The sequence below is a fragment of the Antechinus flavipes genome, chromosome 2 (genome assembly GCF_016432865.1).
Source record: "Antechinus flavipes isolate AdamAnt ecotype Samford, QLD, Australia chromosome 2, AdamAnt_v2, whole genome shotgun sequence".
Lineage (NCBI taxonomy): Eukaryota > Metazoa > Chordata > Mammalia > Dasyuromorphia > Dasyuridae > Antechinus > Antechinus flavipes.
Window position 1 is genome coordinate 454292776 of NC_067399.1, and position 17307 is coordinate 454310082.

Consider the following 17307-nt stretch of genomic DNA (forward strand, 5'->3'; position numbering starts at 1 on the left):
TAGAACACTGATCTAAGAATGAGGAATACCTGAGATCAAATCCTGCCTCAGGAAGCAAATTATTTAATATCTCTGTGCCTCAGTTTCTCATCTGTAAAACAATGGGGTTGGACTCAACGGCTTCTAAGGGCCATTTCAGCTCTAACTCTATGATACTATGTAAACTTTGCCTCTGAACTGTGGTATAACTAGATTTAGCAATCATTTAACATGACTACAAGGGCTCGGCGTTCCCTTAAGAACATGGGAACAATCTTCTCTGTACCTCACATTTTCCAAAGAAAGAATAGACAAGAACAAAAAAGGCACAAAGAAAGGTCTCCTTGCCCTATGGGCAAATATTCCAAGAAAAATGGTCCCATTTTCCCTTTCACACTATTTCCTTTCACATAGTGCTAATGATCCCGTTTATCATCAAACTTTCAAAGACTGCTCCTAATAGGGATGTTATTAGGAAGAAGGAAACAATTCAAAAATGCCTCAAGGTCCTTTACTCAGGTCCCATGTTTGTCTAATGAATTCTTACAGATGAATTTAGCACATGGTATTTTCCTCTAGCCTACAAAATATGGAGGTAGCTCTTCTGTATTCCCCTCTTTGTCCATTTGAAACCAGGTCCACTCCAGGCAAGGTCCATACATATCTAACTCTATCTTGGGAGATAGTGAGATACAAAGGAAAGAGCACTGGGCTTGATATCAATATAGGTGTAAACCTTCTCCAATGGCTCTCTATTTCTTCTAGTATAAGATACAAGCTGCTTCAGCTTGGTTTGTAAAGCTCCTCCCAATCTGGTTCCAATCCATCCTTCAAGGTTTACCATATATGACTTTCCTTCATATACTCTATATTCCAGCCAAAGTAGCCTATTTGCTATTCCTCAAACTCATCATTCTTATCTCCCACTCCATGCCTCTGCACAGCCTGTCCCCACTTGCCTGGAACATTCTTCAGTCTCTTGGAAAGCCTAGCTTACTTCAGGGCTCAGTTCATGTGTCTTTCTTAGAGAATTTCTGTACCAATATTTACAATCTGTACCTAGGACAGTTTTATCATTTTATATGCAATTCTTTTTTTTTTTCCATTCTGCTTTGTATGCAGAAATGCTGAATGGGGGGAGCTAAGTGCAGAATTTTAAAAATTAATTTCTTGCAAAATGATCAAAATAAGCACAACTCAAAAGAAGAGATATGAGACAACACTCTTTACAGAGGTGAGAAGTTCACAGGTATTGTACATTCAGCATTTTTTCAGACTTGATCAATGTATTGATCAGTTGTGCTGATTTTCTTTCTTTCTTTTTTCTTTCAAAAATGTCACTTATACAGGATAGCTCTCTGGGAATAGGGAAGGGTATCTTGTAAAAAACTATGATGATATAAAAAATGATAAAAACTTATTTAAAAATAAAATTAATTTTGGGGGGCAGTTAGATGGTACAATACCAGTCCTGGAGTCAGGAAGATCTGAGTTCAAATCTGGCCTCAGACATTTAATACTTCCTAGCTATGTGGCCCTAGGAAAATCACTTAACCCCAATTGCCTTGTCAAAAAAAAAAAAACAAAAATAAAATTAATTTTTTAAAAAGAGATATCACAAGAGTAAAAAGTTTTATCAAAATATATGCTAATCTGTTTATGTGTTGTAGTCCATTCCTTTTGCTCCACCACCACCACCACTAATAGCAAAATATAAACTCCTTTAGAGGAAAGAATAGTTTTGTTTGATTTTCACATACTTAGTGCCTTGCACATAGTAGGCATTTAGTACATGTTCATTGGAATGGAAATGGATGAAAACACAAATCTGTCGTTTACTTTGTTTTTAGTCACTTGGTCTGATCTAGAGCTGTCACCTAAAGACACCTTCTAACAGATTTCCCAAACCTGAAGATTACAATAATACAATATGTGCCATTTTCAAAGACAAAGGAGAGCCACAGGAAGCTGACAAGAGTGCTTCAGTTGTATCAACAAGTGCAACCATTTAGGCCTCTTAATCTCCAACAGAGAAGGAAGAGCAGAAAAGAAAGCTGCTTGTTCTCTTAATTTCATAGTTAAATATCAGTGCCTGATGGAGCCATAACCCCAGGAGACCAGTTCTCTGACATAGCAATAAAAAAATTGGGAAATATGAGCAATGAGAAAGTTATAGTGTCCTTTTATGGGTACCCTGGTGCTCCCTTAACAGAGTAGTCAGGAAAATAGAATCCCAGTTAAAATTAAGATGTGTGAGGAGCAAAGGCTACACTTGTGTCATGAGGAAGTAGGAAGAATAATCTTGAGGACTAGCTGAATGGTGTAGCAGGGGGATAAACCTGGGTACCAATTCTGTTTGGGGTGCTGTGACCCTAAAAGAGGTCCCCATGGTGGAGTAAACAAACAGGAGTCCTTAGAGCTTGGTCAGGCATGGAAGATATCAAACTCATCCCCTGCATGGTGGGACATTATCAATTATCTTGATTTTTGCCTTGCCTTTGAACACTAAAAGACCTGGTTCTGCAAGTCACTCTCCTTCTCAGTACTTCAATTTCCTCATTATAAAATGGATGATATATATATGAGGAGACTGAGGAATAAAAAAGTGAAATGACTGCAAGTATTTCTAGTGCCTCCTCTAATTTTGAGCAAAAGTCCTACCCTAGTTGTGGCTCTTTCCCAGAGATTTTTTATTTCTAGATCCATGAACTCATGACTCCTGCTATCCTTTTACTTATTTAGGAAACCTGTGAATCCCTTTTGTGTCCTTTTAAGGTGCCATCTGGACTCTATTCTTCAAAAACATAGTGAGAAGAAGATTCCTAATGATCCCACTGTTGCCATGTGATTGTAGGTTTAACAGAAGAATTAGGACAGCAAGAACTCAGGATTCATTTCAGTTCTACATTTAATTCATTTGGATAAACTATTTATTTTCCAGTACATAATCACTAGTAGTTGATATGCACACATATACATACATGTGGAAAGAGTTACAAATAACTCACATTGATATAATTAACATGATTAAGAAGCTTGGCACTGGAAAAGAGTGTAAAAAGTATGCTTCTCCCCTTTATTTGCAGAGGTAGGGGACTACAACTATGAACACTGTATATACACTTGGTTCAATAGTCGTTTAATTTTATTCTTTGTCACAATAGATGACTTTTTACAAAAGGGAGATGGAAGAGGTATGTTTGGAAATGAAGGTGAAATATTGTGATAAAAACTCACTTTTAAACCTCATCCTGAGAGAATTTATTTATCTGTTTTGTAACATGGCCACTTAATAAACCTAAAGGACTCAAATCTCAAAAATAATAAACCAGATACATTATGGAAAGCCTCCCAAACATCACAGAATTTAGAGTGGGAAGGGAGCATACAGTGAATCTAGACCCATTTTTTATTTTATTTTATGCATTTTTGGACACATTAGATGCCTTCCAAAAACACGTGAACTTCCAAGAAAGTGCCTTTCGGAAATTTAATTTATTGATTGTTAATAAAAAGAAGGAAAGAGCCCTCTAATTTCAAAAAATTCCAAACATTGGATTTCACCAGAATTCAGTTGCCTCTCTTATGTTCACATTATTTATGTTGCTGTCATCCTTGTGTATATAATTGTCTTAATTGTGTTTGCTTCATTCCGCATTACTCACTTCATACAAGCATTCCCATGTTTCTCTGAATTGTTTCTATTTTTCATTCTTTGAAGTACTGTGCTATTCCATTACATTCACAAACCATAATTTGTTCAGTCACTCTCCAGTCATTGGGCACATATGTTTTTTTTCCAATTTTTTGTTATCATAAATCATATTGCTGGAAAAACAATATATGTAATGATGATAATAAGGTAAAATAAAACAACTCTAAATTAACAAAGTTTTTGTTGTTTTTGTGTCATTTAAGGCATTTCCAACTCTTCATTTCCTATCAGGGGTTTTCTTGAAAGACAAGTGGTTTGCCATTTCCTTCTTCAGCTTTTTTTTTTTTTTTAATAGATTAAGAACTGAGACAGACAGAGTTAAGAGACTTGACCAGGATCACACAGAGTATAACTGTCTGAGGCCTGAATTGAACTCATGAAGATAAATTTTCCTGATTTCAAGTCCAGTACTCCATCTACTATGCCATCTAAAGGCCCTAATAAAGTTTAGAAATGTGTAATTGGAGTGACTTATCTTGGCCCCAGGTAAGTAAATCGCCTCCTTCCTTTCCTTGAAGGATAAGGGAGCTGGGGGTCCAGAATAATGCATAGATTTTCAGATTTGCCACTATGAATATTGATTTTACCTAGCTATTTTTTATTACTATGTTGGGATGGGGGAGGTAAAGGGTGAGGAAACCATGGATGTATTCAGAAATGTTTGTTATGCAAAAATAAAGGGCATCAATAAATCATGAAAAGTAAAACAATGCTGCTATGAACATTTTTGTACATTTATGTTGTTTTCAATAACTTTCCCAGAGAACTACTGTTCTATATGTAGAAGCTTCTAAACTAGAAAGATTCAGCTTCTTTGCTCATAAGTGGCAGCCTACTGTCAACTCAGAGGCAGAAAAAAACAATCAGACCTTCTTTCCTCCATAAACAGTGTGAACTGCTCTATTACTAGACTGTCTGGCAGTGTGGACCCCCGGCATCCCAACAGACTTTTTGGCACAATCATGTGCCAAGTCCTGGGACTCACTAAACCATGGTGGGTTTCTTCCTTCTGCCACGGACTAATGACCAACATGCTGGAGAATCCCTGTTATATTGCTGATCATAACCTTTCCCAAACTTTTCCTACTTTTATTTTAGAGTTGTTAATTCCAGTGTGAGATCAGTGTGAGGTGGCAAATGAAAAAATCATTGCTTTTCAGCATTCAAACAATTAACAAGCATGTATTGAGAATCTTCAGAAAGGTTTTTAACCTTTTCTGTGTCATGGACCCTTTTGGCAATCTAGTGAGATCTATATTCCCTTTCTCAGAATAATGTATTTAAATAATTGAAGGAAATACTAGATTTCAGATAGAGGTTTGATGAAAATAAAGATGTAGGTTTTTTTTTTTTTTCATTCAAATTTGCACAAGCCAGGTTGAGAATTCCTGATGTACAGGACATTGGGATACAAAGACAACAATAAAATAGTCTTCCCCTCAATAAGCTTCTAATCTACTGAAAGAAACACTATGTACACATAAAAATATAAACAAAATATAAGGATTGGGAGTGAATCTGTTTTTTCATCGGTATAGTGAAATTTCCAGATAAAGAAACTCCCTCTACCAAAGCAAGTCAGTATCTTGTCTGCAACTTAAAATTTTAGAGCAACTAGACCACCAGGAATGACTTATATAGGTTCACACAAGCACTATATGTTTGGAGATAGAACTTGAACCCAGGACTTCTTAGTTCCAAAGCTAGCTTTCTCACTGTATATCATTTTCAAAATATATATCAATTAGATATGAGGTAATTTGGCAGTGTAGGAGAGAGACACTAGAACCTGGGGGGGATAAGGCCTTATGTAAGAAGTGGTGTTTGAGTTGGAATTTGAAGGAAGTTTGGTATTCTAAAAGGTAGGGGTGAGAAAAAGTTCATTCTGGATATGGGAGAGAGAGAGCCTCTGAAAATTCATGGAGATGTGAATAGAACATCTTATGTGAGAAATATAAAGAAGATCAGTTTGATTAGACCACAGAGTGTGTGAAGAGGAACAGCAGAACCAGATTGTGAAGGGCTTTAACTGTCAAAAAGGAAGCATTTTTATTTGATCCTAAAGGCAACAAGTAACCCCCTGGAGTTTACTGAGCAAGAGAGGGTCATGGTCACATGTAGGCTTTAGGAATATCATTTCCATGGTGGATGTATTGGATTTGGGGAGAGAATGCAAGTAGGAAGGCTACTGCAGTAGTCCGGGCCATTGATGATGAGAGTTTGTACTAAAATACAGAGGCCCTATATGTGGAGAGAAAGGAAAGATATTAAACCAATTGTGGAAGTAGAATCAGTAAGACTCAGTGATTGAACTGGGTAGTTTGTGTAATTCTTCTGAGGGAAGGAAAGAAAGAAAGGAAGGAAGGAAGGAGGGAAGGAAGGAAAGAAGGAAGGAAGGAAGGAAGGAAAGAAGGAAGGAAGGGAGAGAGTAGGGGGAGGGAAAAAGGAAGGAAAGGAAGGGAGGGAGGGAGGAAGGAAGCATTTATTAAACACTATGTGCCAATCGTTGTGCTATGTTTTAATATAATCTCATTTGATGCTCACAATAACCCTGGAACATATTATTATCCCCATTTTAGAGAAAAGGAAACAGGTGGAAGAGAAGGGAGGAAAGAAAACAATACAAATGATAGATTTTCTTTCTTCATCATATGTATTAATAGAATTTCCTTGGTGATTTCTAGAAAGAAAGAAATCAAAGCTTTCAAGCAGCTACATTAGTGTTGGAAGTTAGCACCCTACTGATGTGTAACATTCTTACCATCTATATCCCATCCAAATACCACAGTTTCCAAAGTCACAGTTCTGGAGACTGGTATTAGCTATTATTCCTTCCCCTCCTCCACATCCTTTCCTTGAAGAAAAATAAGCACTTTGCTTTGTATGTTCTTTACCTAGTAGGTTATTTCTTATTTCAAATGAATACAATTGCCTGGGTAACTTTGTATCCAATTCTATTGCTCCAGTCAGTCTTTCTTGCTTGGTTATTTCTGGAAGTTAATAAGGAGTCATCACTGGATTACAAAGGAGATTCAACTGGCTATCTCCAATTACTCCTGGACATTGGAGAGGCAGGATAAGTAGTGGAAAGAACACTGACTGATAATTAGAAGGCTTGGGTTCTTGTCTTGTCTCTGTTACTATCCGTGTGGCCTGGAGGAAGTAAATTAATTACACCCTCTATGAACCTCAGTTTCCTCAAATATAAAATGAGGAATTTGAAGTAAATGGTCCCAAATGTCCTTTGAAATTCTCACATTCTATGTCTTCTACTTCTAATATCCTTTGTTCTTTAGTACAGTTAAAAGAAAGAATTACAAGGCATTGGAAAGCAGTATGGAACAATGAACAATGTTGGACTTATAATTTAAGGGACTTGGGTTAAAATGATACTTCAGACCTTTATTAGCTATGTATCGAGGAACGAATCACTGAGCTTCAATTTCCTCATTTGGAAAAAAAAGTTAGGATAATACTACTAGTACTGTGAGCAGCTAGTGGATAGAATGCTAACAATGGATAGAGTACTGAGTCTGGAGTTACGAAGAAGACTCATCTTCCTGAGTTCAAATTCAGCTCCAGACACTTGCTACTTGGTTGACTCGGGGCAAGTCACTTAACCCTGTTTGCCTTAGGTTCCTCATCTGTAAAGAATTGGAGAAAGATATAGCAAACCACCCCAGTATCTCTGCCTAGAAAACCCTAAATGGGTCACAGAGAGTCAGATACAACTACACACACACACACACACACACACACAGAGTATGACAGTTAAATATCTATAATACTTGCCACCCAGGTTTATTGTGAGGCTCAAATGAGAAAATGTCTGTAAAGATCTTTTTAAATCTTAAATTGTTATCCAAAAATCTGCTATTTGCTATTATCATTAGCAACATTAACAGATCTTGTCCAGCTCTCTCATGCTATATTCTGTATTCTAACATGTCATCTCCCAAGATTCCTTTGTTAGATAGAAAGTTATTTTGGGTTTCTCTTCTTCCTGCCATCCCCTGATAACCACCATGCCAGAGGCTCCCTGGTAACATTCGTAGTTATAAAGCTTCCCAATTCCATTCTGCACATGTTAGTTCCAGTGTGAAACTATTGATGTGGGTGTGAAGAGCAGCGGGCAGCTACAAATGAAAAACCCTATTGCTTTTAGTATTTAATCCATCAGCAAATCTGAATTAAGCATTTACAAAGATATTCTTAATCTTTTTTGTGTCATGGAGTAGAAATGGGAAAAAGATCTTCTAATATTCTTTTCCCCAAGAGTCTGAGTGTCAAGGTTCTTTCTAGTTCTACTACTTTCTGATTTCATGATTTAAGCCATATTAGATTAAATTTTTTTTTCTTTGACTAGATCTGTGATTTCATCAGGATAGGGAATTGCTCATCTCCATTTCAGATTAGGTTATAAATTTATAATGCTATAATCTTGGAGCACTGAGAAATTAAAAGGTAAGAACCTAGGGACACAGAAGGGAATTTGAACTCAGTTCTTATTCAGTTCAATGCCAGTTTTCTATCCAATCCATCATACTGCCTCTGTTTTGAGTTAACAAGATAAAATATATCCTTACTTTGCACACCACTAAATATTTCCCGGGACCTGCTCTTAGTTTGTGAAATCTAGAAAATTTCCCATTTCAAAGAATGAGAACTGTCAGAAAATTGAGAACTGAACATTACCAATAGTGAGATAATGAAGTTTGCTGTTCCTCTGTACTATTCTCATAACTCATTGGAAGAACACATCTACAAGCAGTTCTTATAAAAGTTTACCTTTGAACTATTAAATGGCCTTGATTGTGAAAGGATCATTTATTCAATTTCTTATAAGATACCTACTAAGGGAGCATATTGTCATTACAAAAATATAATTTTTTTCATATGCATATATGTATGTATAGATTATAGATAAATTGCTGATATTGTTGTTCAGTTGTGTCTGCCTCTGTGAATCTGTCTGGGGTTTTCTTGACAAAAATACTGTAGTAGTTTGCTCATTTTACAGATGAGGAAACTGAGTCAAATAGGATTGAGTAGCCCAGAGTCACACAACTAATAAGTGTTTGGAGCTAGATTTCAACTCAAGTATTCCTGATTCCAGGTCTGGCACTCTATAGCTGCATATAGACAGACAGATAAATACATAGATAGATATAAATAGATGAATATAGATGTTAAATATTTTAAATTAGTTACCAACTTAGACAGGTAGATTAAAGCATTCTGAAAACAAATTGATCTTACTCTATACTTTTATAATCAAAGCCAAGAGTGACATTAGTTTCCTATGGGCTAAACAATTTAACAGGAAAAGGTGTGGATTTTTGTGTTTGTTCAATTAGGAGAACTAGTTGTGTCCAACTCTTTATGATCCTATTTGGGGTCTTCTTGGCAAAGATACTGGAGTGGTCTGTCATTTCCATCTCTAGTTCATTTTGCAGATAAGGAAACTGAGGCAAAGAAGATCACATAGCAGCATCTGAGGCCAAATTAGAATTCAGGTCTTCCTGACTCCAAATCCAGGGCTCTATCCACTGTGCCAACTAACTTCCCACCAGATATAGGTTATCAGGTGTACTTATGTATATATGTACATATAATAATAATTCACATTAATGTGGCACTTTAAGATTTACAGTGTTTCCCTTACAAAATTTATGAGGGGACTATTTCTAGTGTTACAATCAGAGAAACTAAACCTTGGAGATTTTAAGTGACTTATCAAGGGTCCCACAGCAAAGGCCAGATACATTTGGCACTAGGATTGTCCTACCCTTTCAACTACAACACATATATGTTCTTATGTACATATACATGTGAATTTCAGTGCCAAGAAGTGGGAAATTAAAAAAAAAAAGAAAGATATTGATCTTGATGATCACATTAAAAAAAATTTTTTTTAATTATCCAATGTAAAATAGTCACCATAATGAGGAGGCCAAAACAACCACCATACAGCAAAGATTTGCCAAATAGAAATAAATAGCAACCCAAAATAGCACAGATTAAGAATATAAACTCATTATAAAGACCTCATTTATCAGATATATAGAGCAATGAGTCAGGTATATAAAAACAGGAGCCATTCCCCAATTGGTAAATGGTCAAAGGATATAACAGGCAGTTTTCAGAAAAAGAAATCAAAACTATCAATGGTCACATGAAAAAATAACACTTTAATAATTAGAGAATTATAAATTAAAACAACTCTGAGATACCATCTCACATACCTCAGGCTCTCTAAGATGACAGGAAAGGAAAATGACAAATACTGGATGAGATGTGGGAAAATAGGGACACTGATGCACTACTGACTAGATCCCGTATTCTGATGAACATATAAAACTGTGCATATCTTTAGACCAAGCAATACCACTACTAGACCTTTTACCCAGTAGCTCAAAAGAAAAGGAAAAAAATTCATGTACAAAAATATTTTGGGCTGTTATTTTGTGGTAGTAAAGAACTGGAAACTGAGGGCATGCCAGTTAATATGAACAAGTTATAGTATATGAATGTGATGGAATACTATGGTGCTATAAGAAATGATGAAGTGGATGATTTAGGAAAACTAGAGAAAACTTATATGAATTGCTGCAAAATGAAGTGAGTGAAACCAGGAGAACAATTTCCACCGTAACACCAATGTTGTGATGATAATCAATTGTGAAAGACTTAGAAATTCCGATCAATACAATGATTCATAACCCCAAAGGACTCATAATGTCAAATGCTAACCAATTCCAGATAGAGAATTGATGGGCTCAGAACAAAGATAAAGAATGTATTTATTCTCTATTTTTCTTCCTTTATTTTTCAGAATATGGCTAATAAAGAAATAATTTTCATGACTTCATATATATAATAGGTATCATATTTCTTTACCTCTCAATGGGTGGGTGAGGAGGTGGAGCAAAAAAGATAATTTGAAACTAAAATAAAATTAAAAAAAAATATAAACCTATTTGTAAAATATTATGAAGGAGCACAGTGGAAGATTATCTGTAATATTGTGATATAAAACAAATCTACAGAAATATTGAAAAGAAACTCAAATGAGCCAAATCATCTCAAAAACATTCAGAGATGAGTATAACAAATATAAAATATAATGAATTTTTCAATGTTTCTTTAATGATCTATTTTGTTATCAATGATAGAGATACCAGCACTTTTGAAGCCTAACATATCAATCTTTGAGATATTATAAGAAGTAGAAATAGCATTAGTACAAAATCAGAAACAGCAGTTGCAACAGATCAATAAATGTGAAAGAGATGAAATAACTTTGAAAGCATTGTGTGATCACTTTAGCTAATATCTCATAAAGAGAGAGATAGCAAGAAAATGAAAAAATACAGGTAATATAAATACCTCAAAAGCAATAAGAAAGGGGTTAGCTATTCCATAATTTCAAATATTTTATATATTTAAAAATATTATTCTGCTAAGGAATCCATGTGATTCACCAGACTTCCAAAGGAGTCCATGAAACAAAAAAAAAAAAGTTAAGAGAGGGAACATCAATAATTACTGACCCATTTACCTGCTTTCTCTCTCTCTCTCTCTCTTTTTTTTTTTTTTTTTTTAACAATCCTTGTGAGAATAATTTGCACACAGATTACTGGTTTCCTTTGTGAAAATATGAAAAGGGAATCAAACTTTCAAAAACAGTTTTTACTAGTAACCACATTTTTACAGTCATAGTTTGCTGAAAAGTACAGAGAATATGGGATCTCACTGGGTTTATTGTTTATTGATTACAAAAAAAAGCATTTGACTTATTAGTACAAAACGCATCCTTAAAGACTCTACTCCAAAAGGGAGTTTCTCATATTTATGTTAAACTCTAACAAGATGCAATAATCCTCTGACTTAATATTAAATAAAGAAATATTTTTGCCAAAGATGTTTATTATCACAAAGAATGACTTCCAGAAATGAAGGAATCTCTATAGGTGATGAAGTTATCCAGATATTTCTATCTATGAGTGATATCATGCTAACTGCATCAAATCCCAGTATATTAAAGAGTGACTTAAAAGAGAGCCATTTTTATTTGAAAATCAGTTCACATCAATTCACATGGGAAAACTGAAGTGGTTAAAAAATGCCTCAACTGAATGGCCATTCCATTGAGTTTAGTGTGTGTGTGTGTGTGTGTGTGTGTGTGTGTGTGTGTGTGTATGAATTTGTATATATATATATATATATATATGAGTCTGCATATGTATGTGTATTTGCGAATAAATATGTATGCATGTGCAGTTATGTAGATAGAGATAAGATAGATGATAGATAGATGGATAGATAGATAGATCCAGGAGAAGCACTGCATGTAGATAAACAAGAAATTGGACCCAGGATTGTATAGGAGGAAGAGGAGTCAGATTATCTTGGGGAAATAACACTTTTAATAATACTGAATTTGTTTCCTATTACAATCTTTTCAACCCAATGTTTTTATGACAATGCAACAAAGTTTCAAATCTCAGAATACTTAAAATTTTATAGGAATCAAAAATATGTCATCAATTTTTTTTTTTATGTCATGGATCCTTTGGCAGTCTGGCAGAGTCTACAGATCCTTTTAAATAATGTTTGTTGCCTATATTCATAATTGAAGGAAAAGTTAAATTTCAGTTAGAAGCTGATGAAAATAGAGATTCTTTATCATCTATGTTTTCAGACTCCCCGAACTCTATGTCCCAAGAACTCCTGAGCCAGGTGAACCTCCTCATTTTACAGATAAGTAAACCAAAATCCAGAAGCAGTGACCATCTCAAGGTCCCATGGATAATAAGGGCCAAGGATCAATTCAGTAATCAAACCCAGGTCTCTGATTTCTAGATCTCCAGACCCATCTATTCATTTGACAAATACTTATTAAGTGCTTACTGTTTATTCAATGTGCTGGGCATTGATGTTGTAAATGTAATATAACCAAGTAAGTGTAATGCATGATAAGAAGCCATGAATACAAAGAAAAAAGCTGGACAAAGTGACTGGAGGAGGGGAAAAAGCCTTGAGAAGAGAGAAGTTAATGATAAAATTGACCCCCAAAAAGAAAAAATGAAAAAAGGACCACTGAATCATTTAAAAAGAAAATGTACAGCTCACTTCTCATCTTATTACCATGCTGCTAACACAAGTCTTGTACATCATCTCTATCAGCCTCCTCTCCCCTCTGACTGGAAGGCTGGAAGTTGGAGTGCTAAGTTTTCCCCACTGATTTCCTTAATAGAAGACATAAATTGGACTCTTCACTTTCCATGTGCAGTTGTACCAGGGGTTTCAACTCCAAGAAATAGGAGGTTCCTGGATCAGGCAGGTACCCCTAGTGTTTCTCATCCCTTCCAGCTTCCTTTTGTGAATAGTTTTTCCTTATTAGGTGGTAAATTCTTGAGGGCAGGGACTGTCTTTTTTAAAAAATCATATTTGTACCCCCAGTCCCAGTAAAGTACAGTACCTGGCACATAGTATGTGCTTTATTTATGCTTATTTATTAAATTGTTTATTTAATTGAACTGAAAATAAGAACAAAAGGAAGTTAAGAATGAAACAAAGATAAAGCAAGACAGCTTTCAAAAATAACACGATGAATTTGTTACATACCTTTTAAAAACACAAAGCCTACTTAATATAAATTTGCAGTTCCAGATGATATTATCTTTTTCTATTAAACCATATACAAGAAAACATAAATTTTGTTTGCGTTTGGTACAAATATAGATCTTGTTTTTGGTTATATAAAATAGAATTATTTTATGGGGTCAGGAAGACCTGAGTTCAAATGTGGCCTCAGATACTTTCTAGCTGAATGATCCTAAGCCAGTCACTTAATCTTGTTCACCTCAACTTCCTCATCTGTCAAATGAACAGGAGAAGGAAATAGCAAACCACTGGAATATTTTTGCCAAGAAAACTCCAAATTGGGTCATAAAGGATAAGACACATCTGAGCAAAAGCATGAGTTTAAAAAAAAAATTAAAGAACACTGAATGCTGAGTCAGAGGTTCAAATCTTAGCTCTGCCTTTTATTATCGGTGTGACCTTGAGCAAATCACATAATTTCTTTGAGCTACATTTTCCTTACATATAAAATAAGGGCATTGGACTGTCTCTTGTAGCACTAAAGCTAGGATCTAGAATCATGGGAACTGATTGGAAATGGAAAGTAAGGAGCAGGAAAGGGCGAAAAATTATATTGAGGGTAAAAGTCTGGATGACTGCAAAGATAGCAGAATCATCAGTAGATGATGACAAAGTAGATATTTTAAAAATGTACAAATGTGTTACAGAGCTGGGGAGTTTGGAGGAAAAAAATGATTTTTAAAAAAAGTTTTAATTCTGCTCAATAAAACTGAACTAACATGGCTTCCCATTCCAAAAAAAGAATGAAACATTCAACTAGATACAAAAGGAGGCATCTATAGATTCCAGAGGAGACCCAGATCTACTACTTCCATTTGCCCCTGAAGATTGGAGAGGCAGGTTGGGGTCATGGGCATTAATTTCAAAGTCATGATAGTTGGGCTCTGCTGTTAATAAGCTGTGTAATTTTGAGGAAGGCCACTATCCTCTCTGAAGTTCAGTTACCTCATCTGTAAAATGAAGGGGTTCTAAGAGCCCTTCCTACTCTACTATTAAATGTCCTAAAGTGTCTTCCAATAAGAATAAAGCATGGAATTACAACATAGAATGTGGATAGCACAGACTGTTTCCCTCTATGACCTTGTTCTTTTTCAAAAAGGTTCAATAAAATCACTTCTTATGAACTCTGTTTTACCAATCAATAAACAAACAGGAAAATTCTACAGAAAACCTTTTCCCCGCTTAGTTAAGAAAACCCAGATGCTGATCCAGAGGCCTGACATTTTTGAACAGTCAATTCCCACTATATCTTCTAAATGTCTTTATAAATAAAGTTGGGGTCACATGTAAAAGAAAATAAAGAGAATCAGAGAAAGCAAAAGAAATATAGGACACAAGTATTGTGTTACAAGAAGTCTGCAGTAAAAACAAGTGACCACCAATACAATGACCACCACTTTGAAAAATGACTTTAAAAGACACAAGACAGAGCAGATTCCAAAATGATATTGATTCTTGCTTTATGTAATTCCTCAATTATCCACCTCACTGGGCTTTTGGTCTTTTATGGTTTAAGTTAATCACTTTAAAAAGTTTTTTCTTGTTTCCCTTTTTAAAAAAAGAATAACTATATCCAAGAAATAGATCCAATTATAATGGCTTGTAGCTACTCCTGAATGGATTTGCAAAGCAATCTTTTATTTTCAGGAATCAATGTCTGTGACATATTACATCCTTCAGGAGGATCTCTTTATGTCAATAACATTTTCTCTGTGTACCGAGTAAAGAAATTAATGGAATTCCTTATGCTCATTACCTATTGCTAACCTTTCCCTCCCTTGCTACTTCTCTTTAATTCTGAGGGAAAGATGAATAGTCTTCCCTTAATTGGGAATTAAAAGGGATAAAGTTAGAGACCAAAACTCTATATTAACAATCAATCAAACAATTGGCATTCATTATAAACCCACAAATCAGACATTTAAATTATTAAGTTAAAAACAAAAACAAATAAAAATATCCCTAATCCAACATAACAGGGAGAAGGTAAAGGCTTTTGTGATAAAATGCAATCAGTCAAATACCATCTGTTTGGCTACAATACACAGATGCCACTGACTTTCTATGTTTACCATGAACAAAAAAATTCTCTAAAAAAAATATTTATATAGTTGTAGAGCTCACAATCATCAACATTATTTTTTTTTAAGTTCTAAAAGTGATGTCTTTTGTTATGTCCACCCTGATTGCTTCCTTTTATTACTGTCCCAATCCTAGAACCAACTATTGTAATAGAAAGTTATGGTAAAAGTAACCAATTCAGTGAATGCCTTTGAAAATGTTTATAATATTCTATATCAATTGTTCCCTACTTTTCAAAATAAAAAGAAAGAAAAGCTCATGCCCTTGGCTTGCATTTGCCCAATGTATTTGTCTAGCCATATTCTCCATCATTTACCATATACTCCTTGTCATTTACCATATACTCCAGACAAAAAGGGTTACTTACTGTTCCCCATATTCATAACTTGTTGAGTTTAATTTGCTGACAGGCTAACCACATAGAGATGGTCAGTAGGCAGTCAGAAATGTGGGAGAAAAGCCAAGGCTAGAGCCAAATTTATGAGTTACCTGCAAAGAGCTGACAGTTGAAGTCTGGGATTAGATGGCCTAGGTTGCTGAGAGAAATAAAAAAGAAGATGGAAGAAAAAGAGAAAGGGGAAAAGAGAGAAATAGAGAGAACAAGAGGGAGAAAGAGAGGGAAAGAAAAGAAGAAAAGTAGAGAAGGAGGAAAAAGAGTGGGGGATAGAGGAGGGGATTTCTGGAGCCTCTATTAAGCTGAAAGATAAAGGAGAGTTAATGAAAAAGAGTTCTGAAAAATGAAGAACAAGTTTTGTACTATGTCTTATAGAATCATAGAATCTTATCTTTAGGAGGGAATTTAGTAGAAATCTGGTCCAATTTTTTCACTTTATACACAAGAAAACTGAGGTTGCAAGAAGCTTTAACTTGCCAAAGGTTATGAAGAAAAATCAGCAGTAGTTCTAGGATGAGAATCTGACTCTTATGATACCGAATCCAGAATTTTTTCCACCCTTATCATACTTTTTTTCTGCAGTAAGCTTCAAAAGAAAAAAAAAAAAACACAATACAATCACTTTTCTCTCCCAGAAACCTGACATCAATTTGTTTCCTTCTCTTTCCTTTCCCTCATGCACTCTCCTTGATCCCAGAAGTACTGAACATAGATGTGGAATTTCCCAAGCTATAAGAGCCAACCATATCTTTTTTAGCCCCATATGTTCTGAAGAACACTGGGCAAGAAGGACTAGGGAACAGGAAGTATAAAGGACAAAGGAATCTACAACAACATCAACAAAATGAAAAGGCTATTTCTGGTCTGTGGAAGCCCTTGGAAATATTCCTTCATGGACATCCTTAGTGATAACCTGGTTGGTAATAGAAAGAAGTCTGAAAGGAAGTCAGGAATCCTGAGTTCCAACATTGATTCTTCTACAAATATCCTATGTGACTCTAGGCAAGTCAGCCTCATATCTAGGCTTCAGGTTTCCATTTGCAAAGTGGAGAGTTTGCATTATATTATGAAAGAAGGCAAGGAAAAATCCTGGAGAACAGGGAATGATAAAAAGCCATTGAATTTGTCAAGTAGAATATTTCTAGTCAATACTGATGGAGAAATTAAGAAATTTCCAGAAGCAAAACAAGTATATGCACTATTCAAATTATCTGACTATGAAGACAAGAAAAAAAAATAGAGTAATTCAAGGAAGTAGTAGAGTTTTAGGTACTTTTTTAAAAGGATATGTAAATGAGATCGAGTAGACTAATAAATAAAATGCCAGCCTCAGAGTCAAGATCTGTATTCAAGTCCGACTTCTGACATATACTGGATGCAAGACTTCTTGTTGCCAGACATGCTGACTTAGATTAGTAGGAGATGCTTCCTTACTCGAGAATTCCCTATACCAATGAAACTGCAAGTA

The 17307-nt window shown here is 35.1% G+C and overlaps 1 protein-coding gene across 10 annotated transcripts in view; it reads right to left on the reverse strand.

The window, feature by feature from the left end:
- WHRN (whirlin) overlaps positions 1-17307 on the reverse strand; it is a 123808-nt gene that overhangs the window by 94732 nt on the left and 11769 nt on the right. The window lies entirely within an intron of this gene.